At 38.6% G+C, this 15,884-nt stretch overlaps 1 protein-coding gene across 1 annotated transcript in view; it reads right to left on the bottom strand.

The window, feature by feature from the left end:
- The window catches only part of PLBD1 (phospholipase B domain containing 1), an 80,028-nt gene that overhangs the window by 11,875 nt on the left and 52,269 nt on the right, over window positions 1-15,884 (bottom strand). The window lies entirely within an intron of this gene.

A 15,884-nucleotide genomic window follows, 5' to 3' on the forward strand; every position in this document is an offset into this window, starting at 1 on the left:
TATGTGAGCAAGTCATAGAAAGTTTGGGGAATCAGATTTCTTAGGTTTTCAGCAGCACAGTCTGAGTCTCTCTGCCAATAATGATGTGGAGTGTTAAGGAGACAAGATAAGAACCAAGAGCTAAGATGTAAGCTACCAACTCAGTTTGTGGGGATCATTACTGTTGAGAACTCCAGAATGCCAGGGCCTGTTAGCTATCATGGAGTGCAGAGGAAAGGTGAGCAGGGAAAGGGAAACAGACCTTTGTTCTCTCACTGACTCTGCTTTCCTGTATAAACTCTAAGGTCTATCTATGATAAGGGTCCAGGATATATCCCTCCCCTTTCTGAAGTTACTTCCCATGACCTGAAGGTAATCATTCAAAGTTGCAGGAGGAGACCAGAAGACTATGGGGATGAATGTTCTAGGCAAAAATGACTTTATTTCTTTTCCATTTTTCTCTATGTAATAAACTTAGTGACCACAAAACACTTGATCTGAATCTAATGAACATTAGTTATGACTAAGACAGAGAAGATTCCAGATATGGAATGATGAGGTAGTAAACCATAGGTCTTTCATATTTTAATAATCTTTTTTTCTTAGAACTACATTTTTATGTTTTTTAATTAATTTATTATTAGTTTTCAACATTTATTTCCATAATATTTTGAGCTTCAAATTTTCTCCTCCTCCCTCTCTCCCCCCTTCCCCAAGATGGTGTGCAATATGATATACAGTCTCTATATATACATTCATATTAAACATATTTTCACATTAGTCATGATATAAAGAAGATTAGAACTAATGGAGGGAACCAGGAGAAAGAAGAAACAAAACAAAACAACAAGAGAAAAGGAGAGCAAATAGTGTGCTCCCATTCACATTCAAACTCCAAGGTTCTTTTTCTGGATGTGGATAGCATTTTCCATTGTGAGTCCTTTGGAGTTGTCTTGGATCCTTACCTTGCTGAGTAGGGCTAAGACTATCAAAGTCAGTCATCACACACTGTGGCTGTTACTGTGTACAATGTTCTCCTGGTTCTGCTCACTTCTCTCAGCATCAGTTCATATAAATCTTTCCAGGTTTTTTTGAAGTTTGGCTGCTCATCATTTCTTGTTTTTTTTGTTATTTTTTTATTTTTGCTATTTTGGAGGGCAATTGGGGTTAAGTAACTTGCCCAAGGTCACATGGCTAGTTTTTTCTTATTTTTTTTCTGTTAAGTGTCTGAGGTCACATTTGAACTCAGGTCCTCCTGATTCCAGGGCTGGCGCTCTACTCACTGCACCACCTAGATGCCCCTGCTCATCGTTTCTTAAAGCACAACAGTATTCCATTTTATTCATATACCACAATTTGTTCAGCAATTTCCTCAGTTGATGGGCATCCCCTCAATTTCCAATTCTTGGCCATCACATAAAGAGCTGCTATAAATATTTTTTTCACATGTGGGTCCTTTTCCTGTTTTTATGATCTCTTTGGGGTGCATATTTTAATGATCTTGAGCAATATTTTATGTCAATTCCTAGGCTAAAATTTAGAACTGCTTGGTTCCTTTGTTGCATCGACAGCAATAGGAACAAGAATATATGAATGCCCTCTAGTGGCCAGTGCAAATATCACAGCCTTTTATTTCAGCAAGGTCTTTCGCAGGTGCTTTGACAATGCTGATAGGACTACTGGGCTGGTGACTGTAGGATATCACCATCTGGTGGATAGATTTCATATTACAGTATCTCCTTTGTTAAATTGCTTTTTATGTAGACTTAAGGGCGGCATATGAGCTGGCATTACAGCCATGCCTCCAGTGTGGAAAGGATTCAATTATCGATGTAGAAGATTCCCAGATGTGTTTATCCAGCCCTAACCTCTCACCTGGCTGCCAGTCTCAGATTTCCAACGGCCTGTTGAACATTCATTCAATGCTCTAGAATTGGATATCCTCTAGGTAGCTTAATCTCAACATATCCAAACCCAAACTCATCATCTTTCACCACAAACCCTTCCCTCTTCCTAATTACTGTAGAGGACACTACCATCTTCCCAGATACCGGAACTCGCAACCCAGGCATTATCTTCAACTCCTCACCTCCGTAACCAACCAGTTGCCAAGTCCTATCAACTCCATCATCTTTCCATCTCCTATATGTGTCTCTTCTTTCCTCTGTATATACCCCCTTCTCTCCTCCAGCACTGCCGATTTCCTGGTGCAGGCCCTTCTTTACCTTATGCCTCGATTTTTGCAGTTGTCTCATGGTTGGTCTCCCTGCCTCAAATGTCTCCCCACTATAACCCATCCTTTATTCAGTTGACAAAGTGGGCTTCCTGAGGTGCAGGTCTGACCACACAGCCCCTCTATTCAATAAATTATGGTGGTTCCCAACTACTTCTAGGATAAGGTGGTAACTATAGGATAAAATACAAAATCCTCTGTTTGATTCTGTTGGTAGAATTGTAAACCTGTCTAGCCATTATGGAACAATTTAGAATTACATTTAAAATGCTATGAAAATGTCCATATTGGTAAATGAGCAAGGACTTATTAAGTACCTAGAGGCAAATGTGGTACATCGCAAGACTTTGGAATCAAAGCAGCTTCCTAGATCTGCCTCTCACTACCCATGGTCTTGCCAAGTCACTTAACTTCTATGGGACTCAGTTTTCTCCTCTATAAAATGAGGTAGGAAGGGGAAAGGGTAGACTACATGGATGCAGTAAATTACCTTCCAGTTCTAAATCTAGGGTCCTACGTGCCAGGTATCATGTTGGGTATTGGCAAGGCAAAGACAAAGCAAAATAGTCCCTGCCTTCAAGGATTTTATATTCTATTGGGAGAGACAACACGAACACATATAGTTATTTACAAAATAAGTAAGTTATATACAAAATCAATTCAAGATGATTTTGAGAGGGAAGAGTTTAGCAGCTGTGGGGTCACACAGAAGGTGATACTTGACCTGAGTTTTGAAAGAAATCAGGCATTCTAAGAGGTAGACAGTGAAAAGGAAATGCATTCCTGGCATGGGAGACAGGTGGTGCAAAGTCACAGAGGCAGGAGATAGTGTTGTTTATGAGGAATGGTAAGAAGGCAGTGCAGACCTTCTCATAGAGTCCACTATAGAGTCTGTGAAGACAAACATGCAAAGGTAGGTTGAGACCAGATTGTTTAGGGTTTTAAATGCCATACTGAGGAATTGATATTTGATCCTAATGATAATAGGAAGCCATTGGAGTTTACTGAGTAGGAGAATGATAGAATCAGGCATGTGTATTGGAAAAAGCTGTACTCTGGATGGGTTGAGGAGCAGAACAGCTTGAAGCAATGAGCTCAATTAAGAGGCTGGTGCAATAGTCAGGGCAAAAGGTAATGAGGACCTTAACAAGGGTAGTGATAATATGAGTGGAGGGAAAAAGATGAATGTGAGATGTGTGGTGGAGGGCGGATTGACAAGACTTGGCAACTGACTTCAAATGTATGATGAGGGAGAGTGAAGAGTTGAGGGCAACTCCAAATTGGAGATGCCCTTGAAAGAAAGAGGGAAATTCCAAAGAGGGGTTGGTTTGGTTTTTCAGGTGGCACAGTGAATACAGCACCGGCCCTGGAGTCAGGAGGACCTGATTTCAAATCTGGCCTCAGACACTTATTAGCCATGTGACCTTGGGCAAGTCACTTAACCCCAATTGCCCTTCCTTCCCCCCTCCAAAAAGAAAAAAAAGAACAAAATGTCTAATAAGCAGATGTCAGGTTAAACCTCAGGAGAAAGTCATCTCTAATGAGATGATAACCTTATGGGAGATGATGAACTCACCAAATGAGCCTATAGAGATAAGAGAGCTATAGAAATAAGAATACAGAGTATATACCATGGGGTATCTCCTCCAGTTAAGGGGGGAATATGGATATCTGTTGATCCAGGCATCTACCCCAAGGAGTTCAGAGACAGAAAGAAAAGGTGTCATATATACTAAAACATTCATTCATTTATATTTTTTGGTGGTATCAAAGAACTGGAAACAAAATAGGCATTCATCAGTAGGGGAAAATGTGGTTTATGAATGTTATAGAATATTATTGAGAAAGGACAACAATGAAGAACTGATACACAGTATGAGAGAAGCAGATCCGGGCAAACAATAGAAACAATTAAGACAAAGATGTTAATGGAAAAAAAAAACAACAAAATAAAACTGAACACTATAATTATAGTGATGAAACTGATTCTTCCCTAGAGAAGAGTCTAGGATGTATTCCATGCTGCATCTGAGACATGCAGACAAAGTGTTTCAACATGGTCCCTAGCCTCAAGGAACTGGCAAGTTAGTTGGGAGGCCAAACCAATGAGAAGCATCATGAGTAGGCGACAGATCTAAGGTCATGAAGATTTAGGTTTCAGACCTGCCTATGACATACTAGCTCTAAGACCCTGGTAAGTAATTTATCCTCTCAGTGCCTGAGGAACTCTCCAAGATTGGAACAGGAGTTACTGATTTGCATTGGTTAAGGGATTTTTCCACACAGGGAGTTGCCCACATTGATAAAATCACAGATCTATTACACTCTTCCCTCCCACCCCCGGATATATGAAAGGCACTATGCTAGGCATTAGTGCGTAGCAATTTTTGTAGTTGGGTGTAATGTAATGCCAAGCAAAGGCAACTTCCCAGGTTCAAAATACCAGCATAGGTGCTCTCTATTTTATTCAGTGACAAACCAAGAACAGAGAAGATCAAAACATGACATCATTCAAAATACAGCATTTACTAAGTGTGATTAAATAATCTCCAAGTACTACCCCACCCCAGGACCTTCCAATCATTCAATCAATTACAAAGTCCCTTTTCTAAATACTTCTCCACCCCTAGGCTATACTTTAATTAAGTCCACCACAAAGCCCCTCTTCTCAAATGGAGATTAGTTTCCAAACATAAGGTCAAAAGTTCCCCACCCCTGGATCACAATTGAATCTACCCCAGAGTTACATCAAGTTTAAACACAGCACTTAATACCCAAATGGAGGTCTTTTCTTCATCTTGACACGAGGCAAGTTCTCAGCAATCTTAGTTCCTGGGGAGACAAGGCTTAGCAAAGCCACAAGATACATTGCCAGTCCCTTCATGAATTTATCCTCTGTCTGTAGAACAGTCCTAGAACCCCTGAACACATTAGCAAAGCCCTCTCCCAGGATTTCTGTAAACATACAACAAGAAAATCCTTCTTCAGGGCTTCTGAACCAACAGAAAGGCTCCCAGATCCCTGCAACAACAGCACTGTCCTTCACCAGTGGACAGTATTCACTCTGTCTGCAGGACAGTCTCCAGACCCCTGCAACAACAGCACTGTCCCTCACCAGTGGACAGTATTCACTCTCTGTCTGCAGGACAGTCTCAGGGCTTCTTAACCAAATGCCAGGTTCCAGGACTTCTTCAACAGGACAGTCTTTCGCCAGTGGACAAATCTGGCAAAATAACATCAAAACAGACAGACAAAGTACCAGCAAAACAGCCATGTCTCCTCAGTCCTTGGCAGCTCAGGGGGGCAGGTCTCAAAAGTCCAGGGCAATTCAAAGCGGCCACCAGCAATTCTCTTAGCCTCTCTCTCTCTCCACGAGGTGCTGCCTCCAAAAAAGATCTTCCGCCTCTCTCTCTCTCTCTCTCCAAATCTACGTCACCAGCTCCTCCCAGTTCAGGACTTTCTTTTCACATCAACAAGCCCATCCCACAGGTGGGATTAACAAACTCTGGGTTTTAACACAATCAATTTGAAAACCAAGCTAATACAGGGGAATCTCCACATTCCATTACTATTGGGGCAGCACAAGCTACATCTAGGTTAAATGGCATAGAATATTAAAAGGCTCTCTCTCAATCTGGGACACTGGGTCCTGGGCTGCTGGGAAGGACTATGTCTTGTTCTTCATGAATGAATGGCAATTGAAAAAAAATTATTAAACTAGATCCTGCCTCTGACACTTACTAGCTGTGTGACCCTGGGCAAGTCACTTAACTTCTGTTTGCCTCAGTTTCCTTAGTTGTAAAATGGGGATAATAATAGCATCTACCTCTGCAGGGTTGTTTTGAGGCTCAAATGAGCTAATCTTTGCAAATTACTTAGTAGGGTGCCTGGCATACAGCAAGCACTATATAAATGTTGTTATTGCTATTATTATTATTTTTATTATGCCAAGCATGGGAGTTACAAATACATTCTAATAGTTACAAAAACATTCTAATAGATGACACCAAGAGGGGAATATGTTCTGAGAAGTTGTAGGGATAGTGAGGGGATCCACAGGAGAGCTGATCCCTTCTAGGAACAATGACAACATAAAGTATTACAGTTACATTGTACACTGTTGAAAAGACAGAATTATGGAAGCTGACTCTTAAAAGAGATTTTGTTTTAGTAGACCCGTGATTTCATTGGCATAAGGAACTATTGAGGAAGAAAATCTCTCAGTGAAGATTTGCACTCACTCTACAACTTAGGGTGTAACATTAATACAGTTTTATTCATGTTAAATGGTTACAAAGATATAAATACTATAATAAACAGTGGTGGTATCCGTTGTGGTCTGCCCACAGCTCCTACTGTACAGAAGAAATATAACAAATATAGCATTTTACCTGGAAAAAGTCCTGAAGTTTACGGAAACACAAGGTGTGCAGATTGTGAGTTATTATGAAGTGACATCGTTTTCTCTCTTCTTGTGGTTTCTCACAGACAAAATTGTACATAAATAAACTCAAAATCTGTGTTATGCTCAAATTGCTCCCTAGCACATCAATTGCATTGGAACAACTTCACATTTTCCAGACAAGTGTTGCAGCAGAACTGACAGGAGTGTACTGTCTCTGGCCTCTCTGTGAGGGAGTTGGTGGATACAGGCTGTATTCTCCCCCTATTACCATTCCCATGTAGACCATGGACTCCATTTAGGTGAGCTTAGGCTTGGTCCTCTGGCAGCATTTTCTGCATTCTCCTTTCTTGAGAAGATGACCAAACATCATCTTCAAGATGGATGTGACTAAACTTGGATGTGACCTTGTGATCTGAAGACCTTGGGGGTCAAATAAATGGAACTGGCTGTCAGTAAGGGAAACTTCAGGATCAGAGAAGCCAACCACTGACAAAGGGCTTTGCCCAAGCCTGGACAGTTTTACCAGCAGAGGAATACTGGGAGTTGTTTGGACAGCTCAGAGCCAAGGTGAAATGCAAAATGCTTAATCTCAGAAAATGTTTTATGAAACTGTGGATGAAATTTAAATTTCAGCCTGCCAAGATATTTGAACAGTAGTTGTAAATTAAGCAAAGGAATGCTGTTTTAAGTTGTATCATTTTGTGTTTGCAAGTCTTTTGTGATTTAGTATTTCTTTTGTGGTAAGAAATAAATACCTGTCCCAACCTGATTCCCATTATACTTGGAGTACCTTTTTTCTCCTCAACTTGGGGAAGAGGCAGGTACAAGTCAATAACCTCAGCTGTAAATAATTTGTTCTCAAGGTACTGGGGTAGGGGGCTAAAGAGTAGAGGAATGCAACAACCTAACTCTCCTCTTATCTCCCCCTCTCCCCAAGAATGAACCAAGTCTGGACCTCATGCCAGGGTCTAGCAAAGATAAACCCCTTAAAGAGAGGGAGTGGGCATAGCGAGGGAGGAGGGGGTGCCTAGCCCCTTCGGACCAACAACATTTCTTTAATAGTACATACCCATACATATTAAAGGCAATATGGTCTCACCAAACTAAAAAACACTTAACTAGCATATGCCATATGTGAACTATATATGAGTAATGGGGCAAGTGAATTTGATGTTAATTGAAGAAAGTGAGTCATCTGGAGGTACATATTCTGACAGGGTGGGGCTCAGGGAAATCATCTTACACCCAGTTAGTCATCAATAGTTTGGAAGGGGAGATGGGATTTTTGGAGCTATTGGAAAGAAGGAAGGAGAGATCTTTATAAAATGAGAGGGTATAGTGTTCTAAATAGGGTGTGGGTTTGAAAGAAGGCTGGGAAGCAGCGGTGCCTTTTCTGGCAAGAAGATTGTGATTAAATTAGCCAGAAATAAATGGATTGAGTTGGTTAGTAGACATGGTTTGATATGGAACTGTTCGCTTGTGACATACATATTATAGCCACAAAGTCTTAACTTCAAATGCATGGAGTAAAGTCAGTGAAACATGTTAACTGAATCGTATTCAATTCCATAAATTAAAAAAAAACAACAACAACATTCTTATTGAGTGCCTACTAATTTCAGGACAGTGCTGCAGGGGATGCAAATGTGAATGAGATGTGGCCCTGTCCTTTAAGGGGCTTAAATCTGGTAGGAGAAATGAGTCAAGTCCACAAATAGTGGGAGAGAGGGGGAGAAGAAACCAGGTGTGGGATGGATTCAGGAAGCAGGTCAAGGTGGAGCTCAGAATTCGTAATAGGAGAGTTAGGAGTATTTATATCAATTTCGATATTTCTTCTATATGTAGTTGGATTGTAATTAAATTAGTAAGTTAAAATATACATACTTACACTCGTATAAATTCACCTATGTATATATCTATAGATGAAATCAGTTTGTTAAAATACACACATGTACATAAAGCCATTGGTGTAGAAATGTGTATACGTGTAGCTACATTTGCACATGTATAAGTTCTAGCACACTGATTTAACATATGCAAATATGCATGTCTATACATGTTTCAGCCCATACCAACCCATACTACAATCATTATCATCAACCCATATCAACCCCTACTACATATGTTTCAACCCACCAATTTAATAATATTTTAGATTAGAAAACACAGACAGACAAACACAAGTGAGGGAGTTGTGGCCAATGTCTTGGAGACTTCTTGTATTGCCACAGATAACCTTCCCTCCTTTCAGAAAACGAAGACCCAAGCAGCAAAAATAATTACCACAACTGAAACTGCTGCTCATTCATTCTTATTATCCTAAAGGCAGGAAAGATTTAGCAATAAGAACTTTGCCCATTTGCAATAAGATGAACTGGGCAGTGCCCAGGGGTGCTGGGACTCTTCTCAAGTACCAGTTGTTTGCACGTATATTGCCTGAAACATGTGGATGCATCCAAGAAAAAACTGGCTTGAGCTGAGTGAAATCTGAGATTCATGGGAATCATTATTCCTGGAATGCTGTAATTCAGTGAACATTTTCCAAATAATGTTTCAACATCTGTGGTTCTACCCACTTCCCTGAACAAGAAAAACTCCCAAGAACTTCCAGTGAGTCTCATAGTTAGATTTTTAAGGGCTGTCCATTATAGAAATGTCCTCTGCTCACGTAAATCAGCAGTTCATCCTTCTTAGCTGTTTTTCACTAGTATACAGAAATGAAAAATGTCTGACCATAGAATCTCCATCTATAGTAAATATAGCTACATGAACACACATATACACATGCACACGTACAAACATACATACCCATCTATACAGACTCAAACCCTGTGGAATATGTGCAGAGCTACCTTGTCTGCTTATGGGTGATATCCTGCCTCAGAAATGAAAGACATGGGCACTTTGGAATAATGAATTTATTAATCCTTCAGTCCCATGACTGTGGCAGGAAAGGTGTGTGTGTGTGTGTGTGTGTGTGTGTGTGAGAGAGAGAGAGAGAGAGAGCAGCAAACTGAGCAAATGGCAGCTAAGAAGTGTTAGATAGACATGAACATATAGACATAGGTATATTTATAGCTATATCTACATAGATGAAATCAAGATAAAGACAATAACATATTGAAAAACTGTGGTAAATATAGAGATAGGTTTATCTCTAAAAAGAGATATATAAAGATAAAAACTAAAATTTATAAGAAACTGTTAAAAACATTCAACTATAATTCAAAGTAGATTCCCTGATTGTTTTAATTGTGAATTGTTTTCCTTTGTCACAAGGCAGAGTTCAGTCTGGAAGGGAGCGGAAATTGACTGATTAAAAGAAAAAAGATCTCAATAAAATATATTGTAGGAAAATCTAAAATGCTCATGCTCACTCATAATCAAAGAAATACAAATTAAAATAATTTTGGGATATAATAATGTGCATCCAATTAGCAAAACTGATTAAAGTGGCAACCCAATGCTGGTACAATTGTGGAGATTTAAATAGATAAGTTCATACCTTGCTGGTAGAATTGCAAACTCCTAGAATCTTTTAAGAAAGCAATCCGATAGTACATTACAGAAGTTATAAAAATAATAATTTCCTTTGACCTAATCATTGTATTTCTAAAGATGTATCCTAAAAGCATTATCAAAAAGAAATAATGAAAAGCTACCTATTCAAAGATTTTTTATTGTCATTTTTTATAATTGTATAATACTGTAAACAAACAACATGTGAATAGAGGAATGGTCAAATTAACTGCGGCATGTTAAAATAACGGCTACCATAATGTAATTTAGATTGATAAGTATGAGAAATAGACTTTATGAATGAATTCAAAGTAAAACAGAACCAGAACAATAGAATAAATATTTACTGTTATCATACATACAAGAAAACATGGAGGATTGATGGACAAGAAGACTCCTGAGTATTGATACTGACCAGGTGTTTGGACAATTTGCATGTTGAAATTCCATTTAAAAAAATTATAGAGTTGGAAAGGATTCCAAGGGAGGATACTGAGCCCAATCCATTCCTGAACATTATACCTAAGATCACAGCTTTTGTGATTGCCATATCATATCATTTAGTTATTAAATTTACAATCCTCTAAAGCCCTTGGATTGTGTGTATGTATGTGTATGTGGGCAAATCTGTTATCTAGCGTGTACTTCTGAAGTTGGCATTTTGAACTCAAGTATATGGCCTTACCTTTATTCCAATTAAATTTCATCTTACTAACTTTAGCCCAATATTCTATCCTGGTCAAGGTTTTTTTGACCTGGACTATATAGTCCAACATGTTAGCTAACTGTTGTCTATACCTTCATCCAAATCATTGATGAAGATGTTAAGTAGCATAGAGATAGGGAGATGGCCTTCCACATTGACACCAACCCATGAAAAACTACTTTTTAGATCTAGTTATTCAGTCGTTTCTAAGTCCACCTACTTGCACTATGGTCTTGCTCTCATTTTACTATCTTGTACGTATTGACAGACTTTGTCAAATGTTTTTATATCACCCAGGTACACTATACCCACAGCATTCTCTTTATTGACTAGCCAGTTTAGTGATCCTGTCAAAAGCAGGAAATAAAGTTAGTATGGCAAACCAGTTTTTGACGAAGGTGATTCTTTGTGATCACTACTTCCTTGCCTAGATGTTCCTAACCTAGTCCTTTGATGCAAAGTTCTAAATATGTTCTAGAGTTTGGCCAGGAATGGAATCCAAGCTTACTTGTTTGCAAATGTCTACTCTTTTCCTTTTTTGAAAGCAATGACAGCATCTGTTCTTTTCCCAGACTTGTGGCATCTTTCTCGGTCTCTAAGATCTCCTCTTATCTCATATTCTAAATTCCTATTATTCATTTAAATTTTTGGAATGTAAATATATGTAAAGTACCTTTGACTCATTTGATTGAGAGTTAAAGTTAAGTATATTATAAATAATTTATTTTAAAAAATAAATTGCTAAAATAGGAACTTCTAATATGGAGCAGAACTCTCCTGGAAAGGTCAAAATAAAGCCCATTGTTTAGAGGATTAAAAGAAGTGAGGGTAAGATAGAGAACATATAATCTTGCACAGTTCTCCATCACTGATGGCACCTCATGAAACTTTTCATCTGGCAATGGCTTCTCCCCTCTTTCTACTACAAAGTTCCTCCAATCCTCAAACTACCTAGACATTTTCCTTCCCCAGACAACTTTCATCTGCTAAAAACTATGCTATGTCTCTTTTTACTCACTCAGTGGACTTCCTCTTCCAATTTTCCCCTCAATTCTCCCATGTTTTCTGAATTCCAGATAAACTGAATGAGCCTGAATAAGATGAATGAGCCAAGGCAAAGTTCAAGAATCTGAACTGATGGCAGTCCCTCTCTATTAGGTGTCTCCCACTTGGGAAATAGAAAAGCTCTAAAAATGTCTCTAAATATATGCTCCAATTGCTGCTACCTGCACTGCTATTCCTATGCCTTGACAGTTCCTGGTGAAGACATTACCTTCTACAGCGGGCACAAAAATGAAAACCTTCTATTGGTCCACATTTTAAGGACTGGGATCTAATGTTCATACATATCAGTGAATGAACCAGTTCCAAACTGGATTCCTATGTATAGGCAGCCCTGTTATTTATTGTTCCTACATTCCTTAGTAATCCAAAAATCTATTTAAAAATCTCAATTCATTCAAGTTGTATTATCAGATCCATCCTTTCCAAGGTCATCCCACTCTGGGTATTCATTCCTGTAGACAAATCCCAGAAAAGAATTCTGAGACATCATTCATTGGGGCAAACTCGATCCTATCAAAAGTGAGGTACATCTCGCATATTTTAGTTATCCACAAGGTGGCACTTTCCTTGAATCATCACTCAGGAGTCACTTTGGTGTGGTGTAGCCTTCCAAAAGGTGGCAGTACCCTCCAATGGCCACCAGAGGATGCTTATCCTGAAAATGCTCAGACTACTTTTGACCATAACTCTACTCCACTCCATCCTACCCCACAACATATATACATCTTTTTTGGTACAATGGACAAGTTTGGATTTCAAACTAGGACGTGATATGAAATATTGCTTATAATAATAATTATTCAAAGAGTAAATCTATGACTTTAACTACTACCGAACATCTAGAATCTTTTTCTTAGCTGAACTATATCCCCTCCTCTTTTCCTCTCTCCTCCTCTGACATTTCCATAGAGCACTAGTATTCAACATACTGCGACAAAAAGGAGAGGAGAGATGAATAGCAAAAAGTAAAGAAAATCTGTTAAGCATTTGTAAAGGAGCCCTCTTTTTCCAACCATCTCTGGAAACTTTAGGATGCTGGCAGATCCATCCACAGCCACCTGCTCCCACAGGCTACAGAAAAGACAAAGGAAAGGGTTGCATGTCTTGAATCCCTCTTAGGAAAAGGGATAACAAATGGGAAACAAGAGAAGTAGAGGAGTCCAGTGACAGAGAACTGATTTCCTCTTCACCTTGCCTATTTTCAATAGTCATCAGTCCCTGCCTCTGGACTTATCTCTGCCATACTCATTTCTACCATCCAAGTCTCTAAGTGGATTTGGGGAATGTTGGCTATGGTCTCCTTTCAGCATCTTTTGACTCACTGATGAAGTCCCAAACTATGGCAGAGAGGGTGACCATAGTCTGGTCATCTCTCACTCTAAAGCCAGCTGCCATTCCTTCACAAGACAAGCAGCCATGCTAGCTCCAAAGGCAACTGCCACGTGCCCTAGTTACCTATATATTGAGTATAAAGTCCCTAATCGCAAGGGCTCATACATGTCACAGCAGTTTCCCACTGCTGGAAGACTCAGAGTAAATGAAAGAAAACGGACTCGCAAACTTTTGTGCCTGTACACTGATCTCACTAACGTCCTATTCTTTCTCTGTAGTAGAGATAACCTAAGGCAGGGTGGAGAACCTGCAGCCTCAAGATCAAATGTGGCCCTCTAGGTCCTCAAGTGTGGCCCTTTGACTAAATCCAAACTTCACAGAACAGTTCTCTATCCTTCTGCCTCAGTTTCCTCAGCTGTAAAATGGATATAATAATAGCACTTAACTCATGGGCTTGTTGTGAAAATCAAATGAAATAACATTTGTAAAGTGCTTTATAAGCCTCAAAACACTATATAAATGTTAGGTATCATTATTAATACATGAAAAATACAGAAGAAAAAGAGCCATTTCCCTAATAGACAATTAATTAAAGGATATGAATAGGCAGTTTTCAAGAAAAGAAATGCAAACCACTCTTTCTTTAGAGGATGCCCATCAGCTGGGGAATGGCTGAACAAGCTGTGGTAGATGAATGTAATGGTATACTATTGTTCTAGAAAAAATGATAAGCAGGCAGATTTCAGAAAAACCTGGAAAGGCTTACATGAACTGATGCTGAGTGAAGTAAGCAGAACCAGGAGAACACTGGACACAGTGACAGCCACAGTGTGCGATGACTGACTTTGATAGACTTAGTTCTCAGCAATACAATGATGTAAGGCAATTCCAAGGACTCAAAATAGAAAATGCTATCCACAGCCAGAGAAAAAACTATGGAGTCTGAATGTAGATTGAAGCATTCTATTTTGTTTCTTGTGTTTTTTCCCCTTTTATTCTGATTCTTCTTTCACAACATGACTAATGTGGACATATTCTTAATGTGATTGTATATGTATAGCTTATATCAGACTGCATGCATCTTGGGGAGGGAGGAGCAAAGGAAGGGGGAAAATCTTATAAAAGTGAATATTGAAAAGTAAAAATAAGTAATTTTAAAAAAAAAGAAATGCAAATTATCAAAAACATATGGAAGAATGCTTAAATTCATTATTAATAAATGAATTAAAACAAGTGAATTTTAATCTCATACACATCAAATTGTCAAAGACGACAAAAGATAAAAATGATGCATGTTGGAGGATCTGTGGGAAGAAATGAACACTAATGCCTTACTGGTCAAGGTATGAATTGGACCAATCAACTATTTGGAACTATACTGGAAAAAAATCATTAAAATATTTGTATCTTTTTACCCAGTCATAGAGGTAAAGATTCCATATATACAAAAACATTTATAGAAGAACTTTTTGTCACAGCAAAGAATCGAAAGCAAAGCAAGTGTCTATCAATTGGGGAATAGGTAAACAATTTGTGGTATATAAATATAAATATTGTACCATAAGAAATAATAAATATTAAGAATTCAGAGAAACTTGTGAAGATTTATATGAAATGACATGGAGTGAAGTAAGCAAAGCCAGGAAAATGCAGAGTACAATGACCACAATAATGCAAAAGAAAACAATATTGAAAGACATTAAATCTGCCATCAAAGCCATCACCAATCTTTCATTACAAGGACTATTTATGAAACATGCTTCCCACCTCTTGGCAGAGAGGTGTTAAACCCTAGGTTTAGAATGAGGCATTTGTGATCAGACATGGTCAAAATGCTGGTTTCTTTTACTTAAACTCATCGTTACATGGGTGGGTTCTATTGAGTCTGTATAAGTATGGTGGAAGGGTGTGGGGGAAGGGGGAGCATTTAGTGAAAAAATAACAGCAATATAAAGAAAGGATCAAAACAGAATTAATTTTAAAGCTTTATTAGTTAGCTTAAAGCTAATTTCCTTTTTTGACATGCCTACTAGATGCAGATCAGGGGAATGCTTTAAATATGGTCTTACAAAAATTTTAGCAAAACATTTAATAAAGTCTCATATGATTTTTGTGGGCAAAATGAAGAGATGGAGAGAGGCTGATAAATGAGTGGGAAGTGATGAAATAGAGTCAATAGGTATAGACTTATACTAGGAATTTGGCTGTGAAAGGGAAAAGATTTAGGCTGATAGTTTGACCGAATGGAAGGGTCAAATAAAGGCCTTTTTAGTACGAGAGAAAGAAGGTGAGTTAGAAGAACAGAGCAGTGAGAACAAAAGTCCAGTTGGGTTATTATTGTCTGTGATGCTATGAACAAGAGAGGCAACAAGGACAAACAAGTGTTGACAAACCTGTATTCCAATCCTACTTGTGACACATACTGGCTATGTAACGAAGGACAAGAGACTTAACCTATCAGTACTCCAGCGAGCTCTTCCAGATTATAAGTTACAGATCAGGTCCAGACCTGATTTTTTTCTAGGAAATTTTCATTTTGGAAATTCCTGATACCAAAGAAATCTAGTCCCCTAAGACCCTCTCAAAAAAGTAAGAAAGAGAAAGAAAGAAAGAAAGAAAGAAAGAAAGAAAGAAAGAAAGAAAGA

Source organism: Petaurus breviceps, unplaced genomic scaffold (assembly GCF_028583685.1).
Source record: "Petaurus breviceps papuanus isolate PSGF00001 unplaced genomic scaffold, PetGlider_PUasm1.0 470, whole genome shotgun sequence".
NCBI lineage: Eukaryota > Metazoa > Chordata > Mammalia > Diprotodontia > Petauridae > Petaurus > Petaurus breviceps.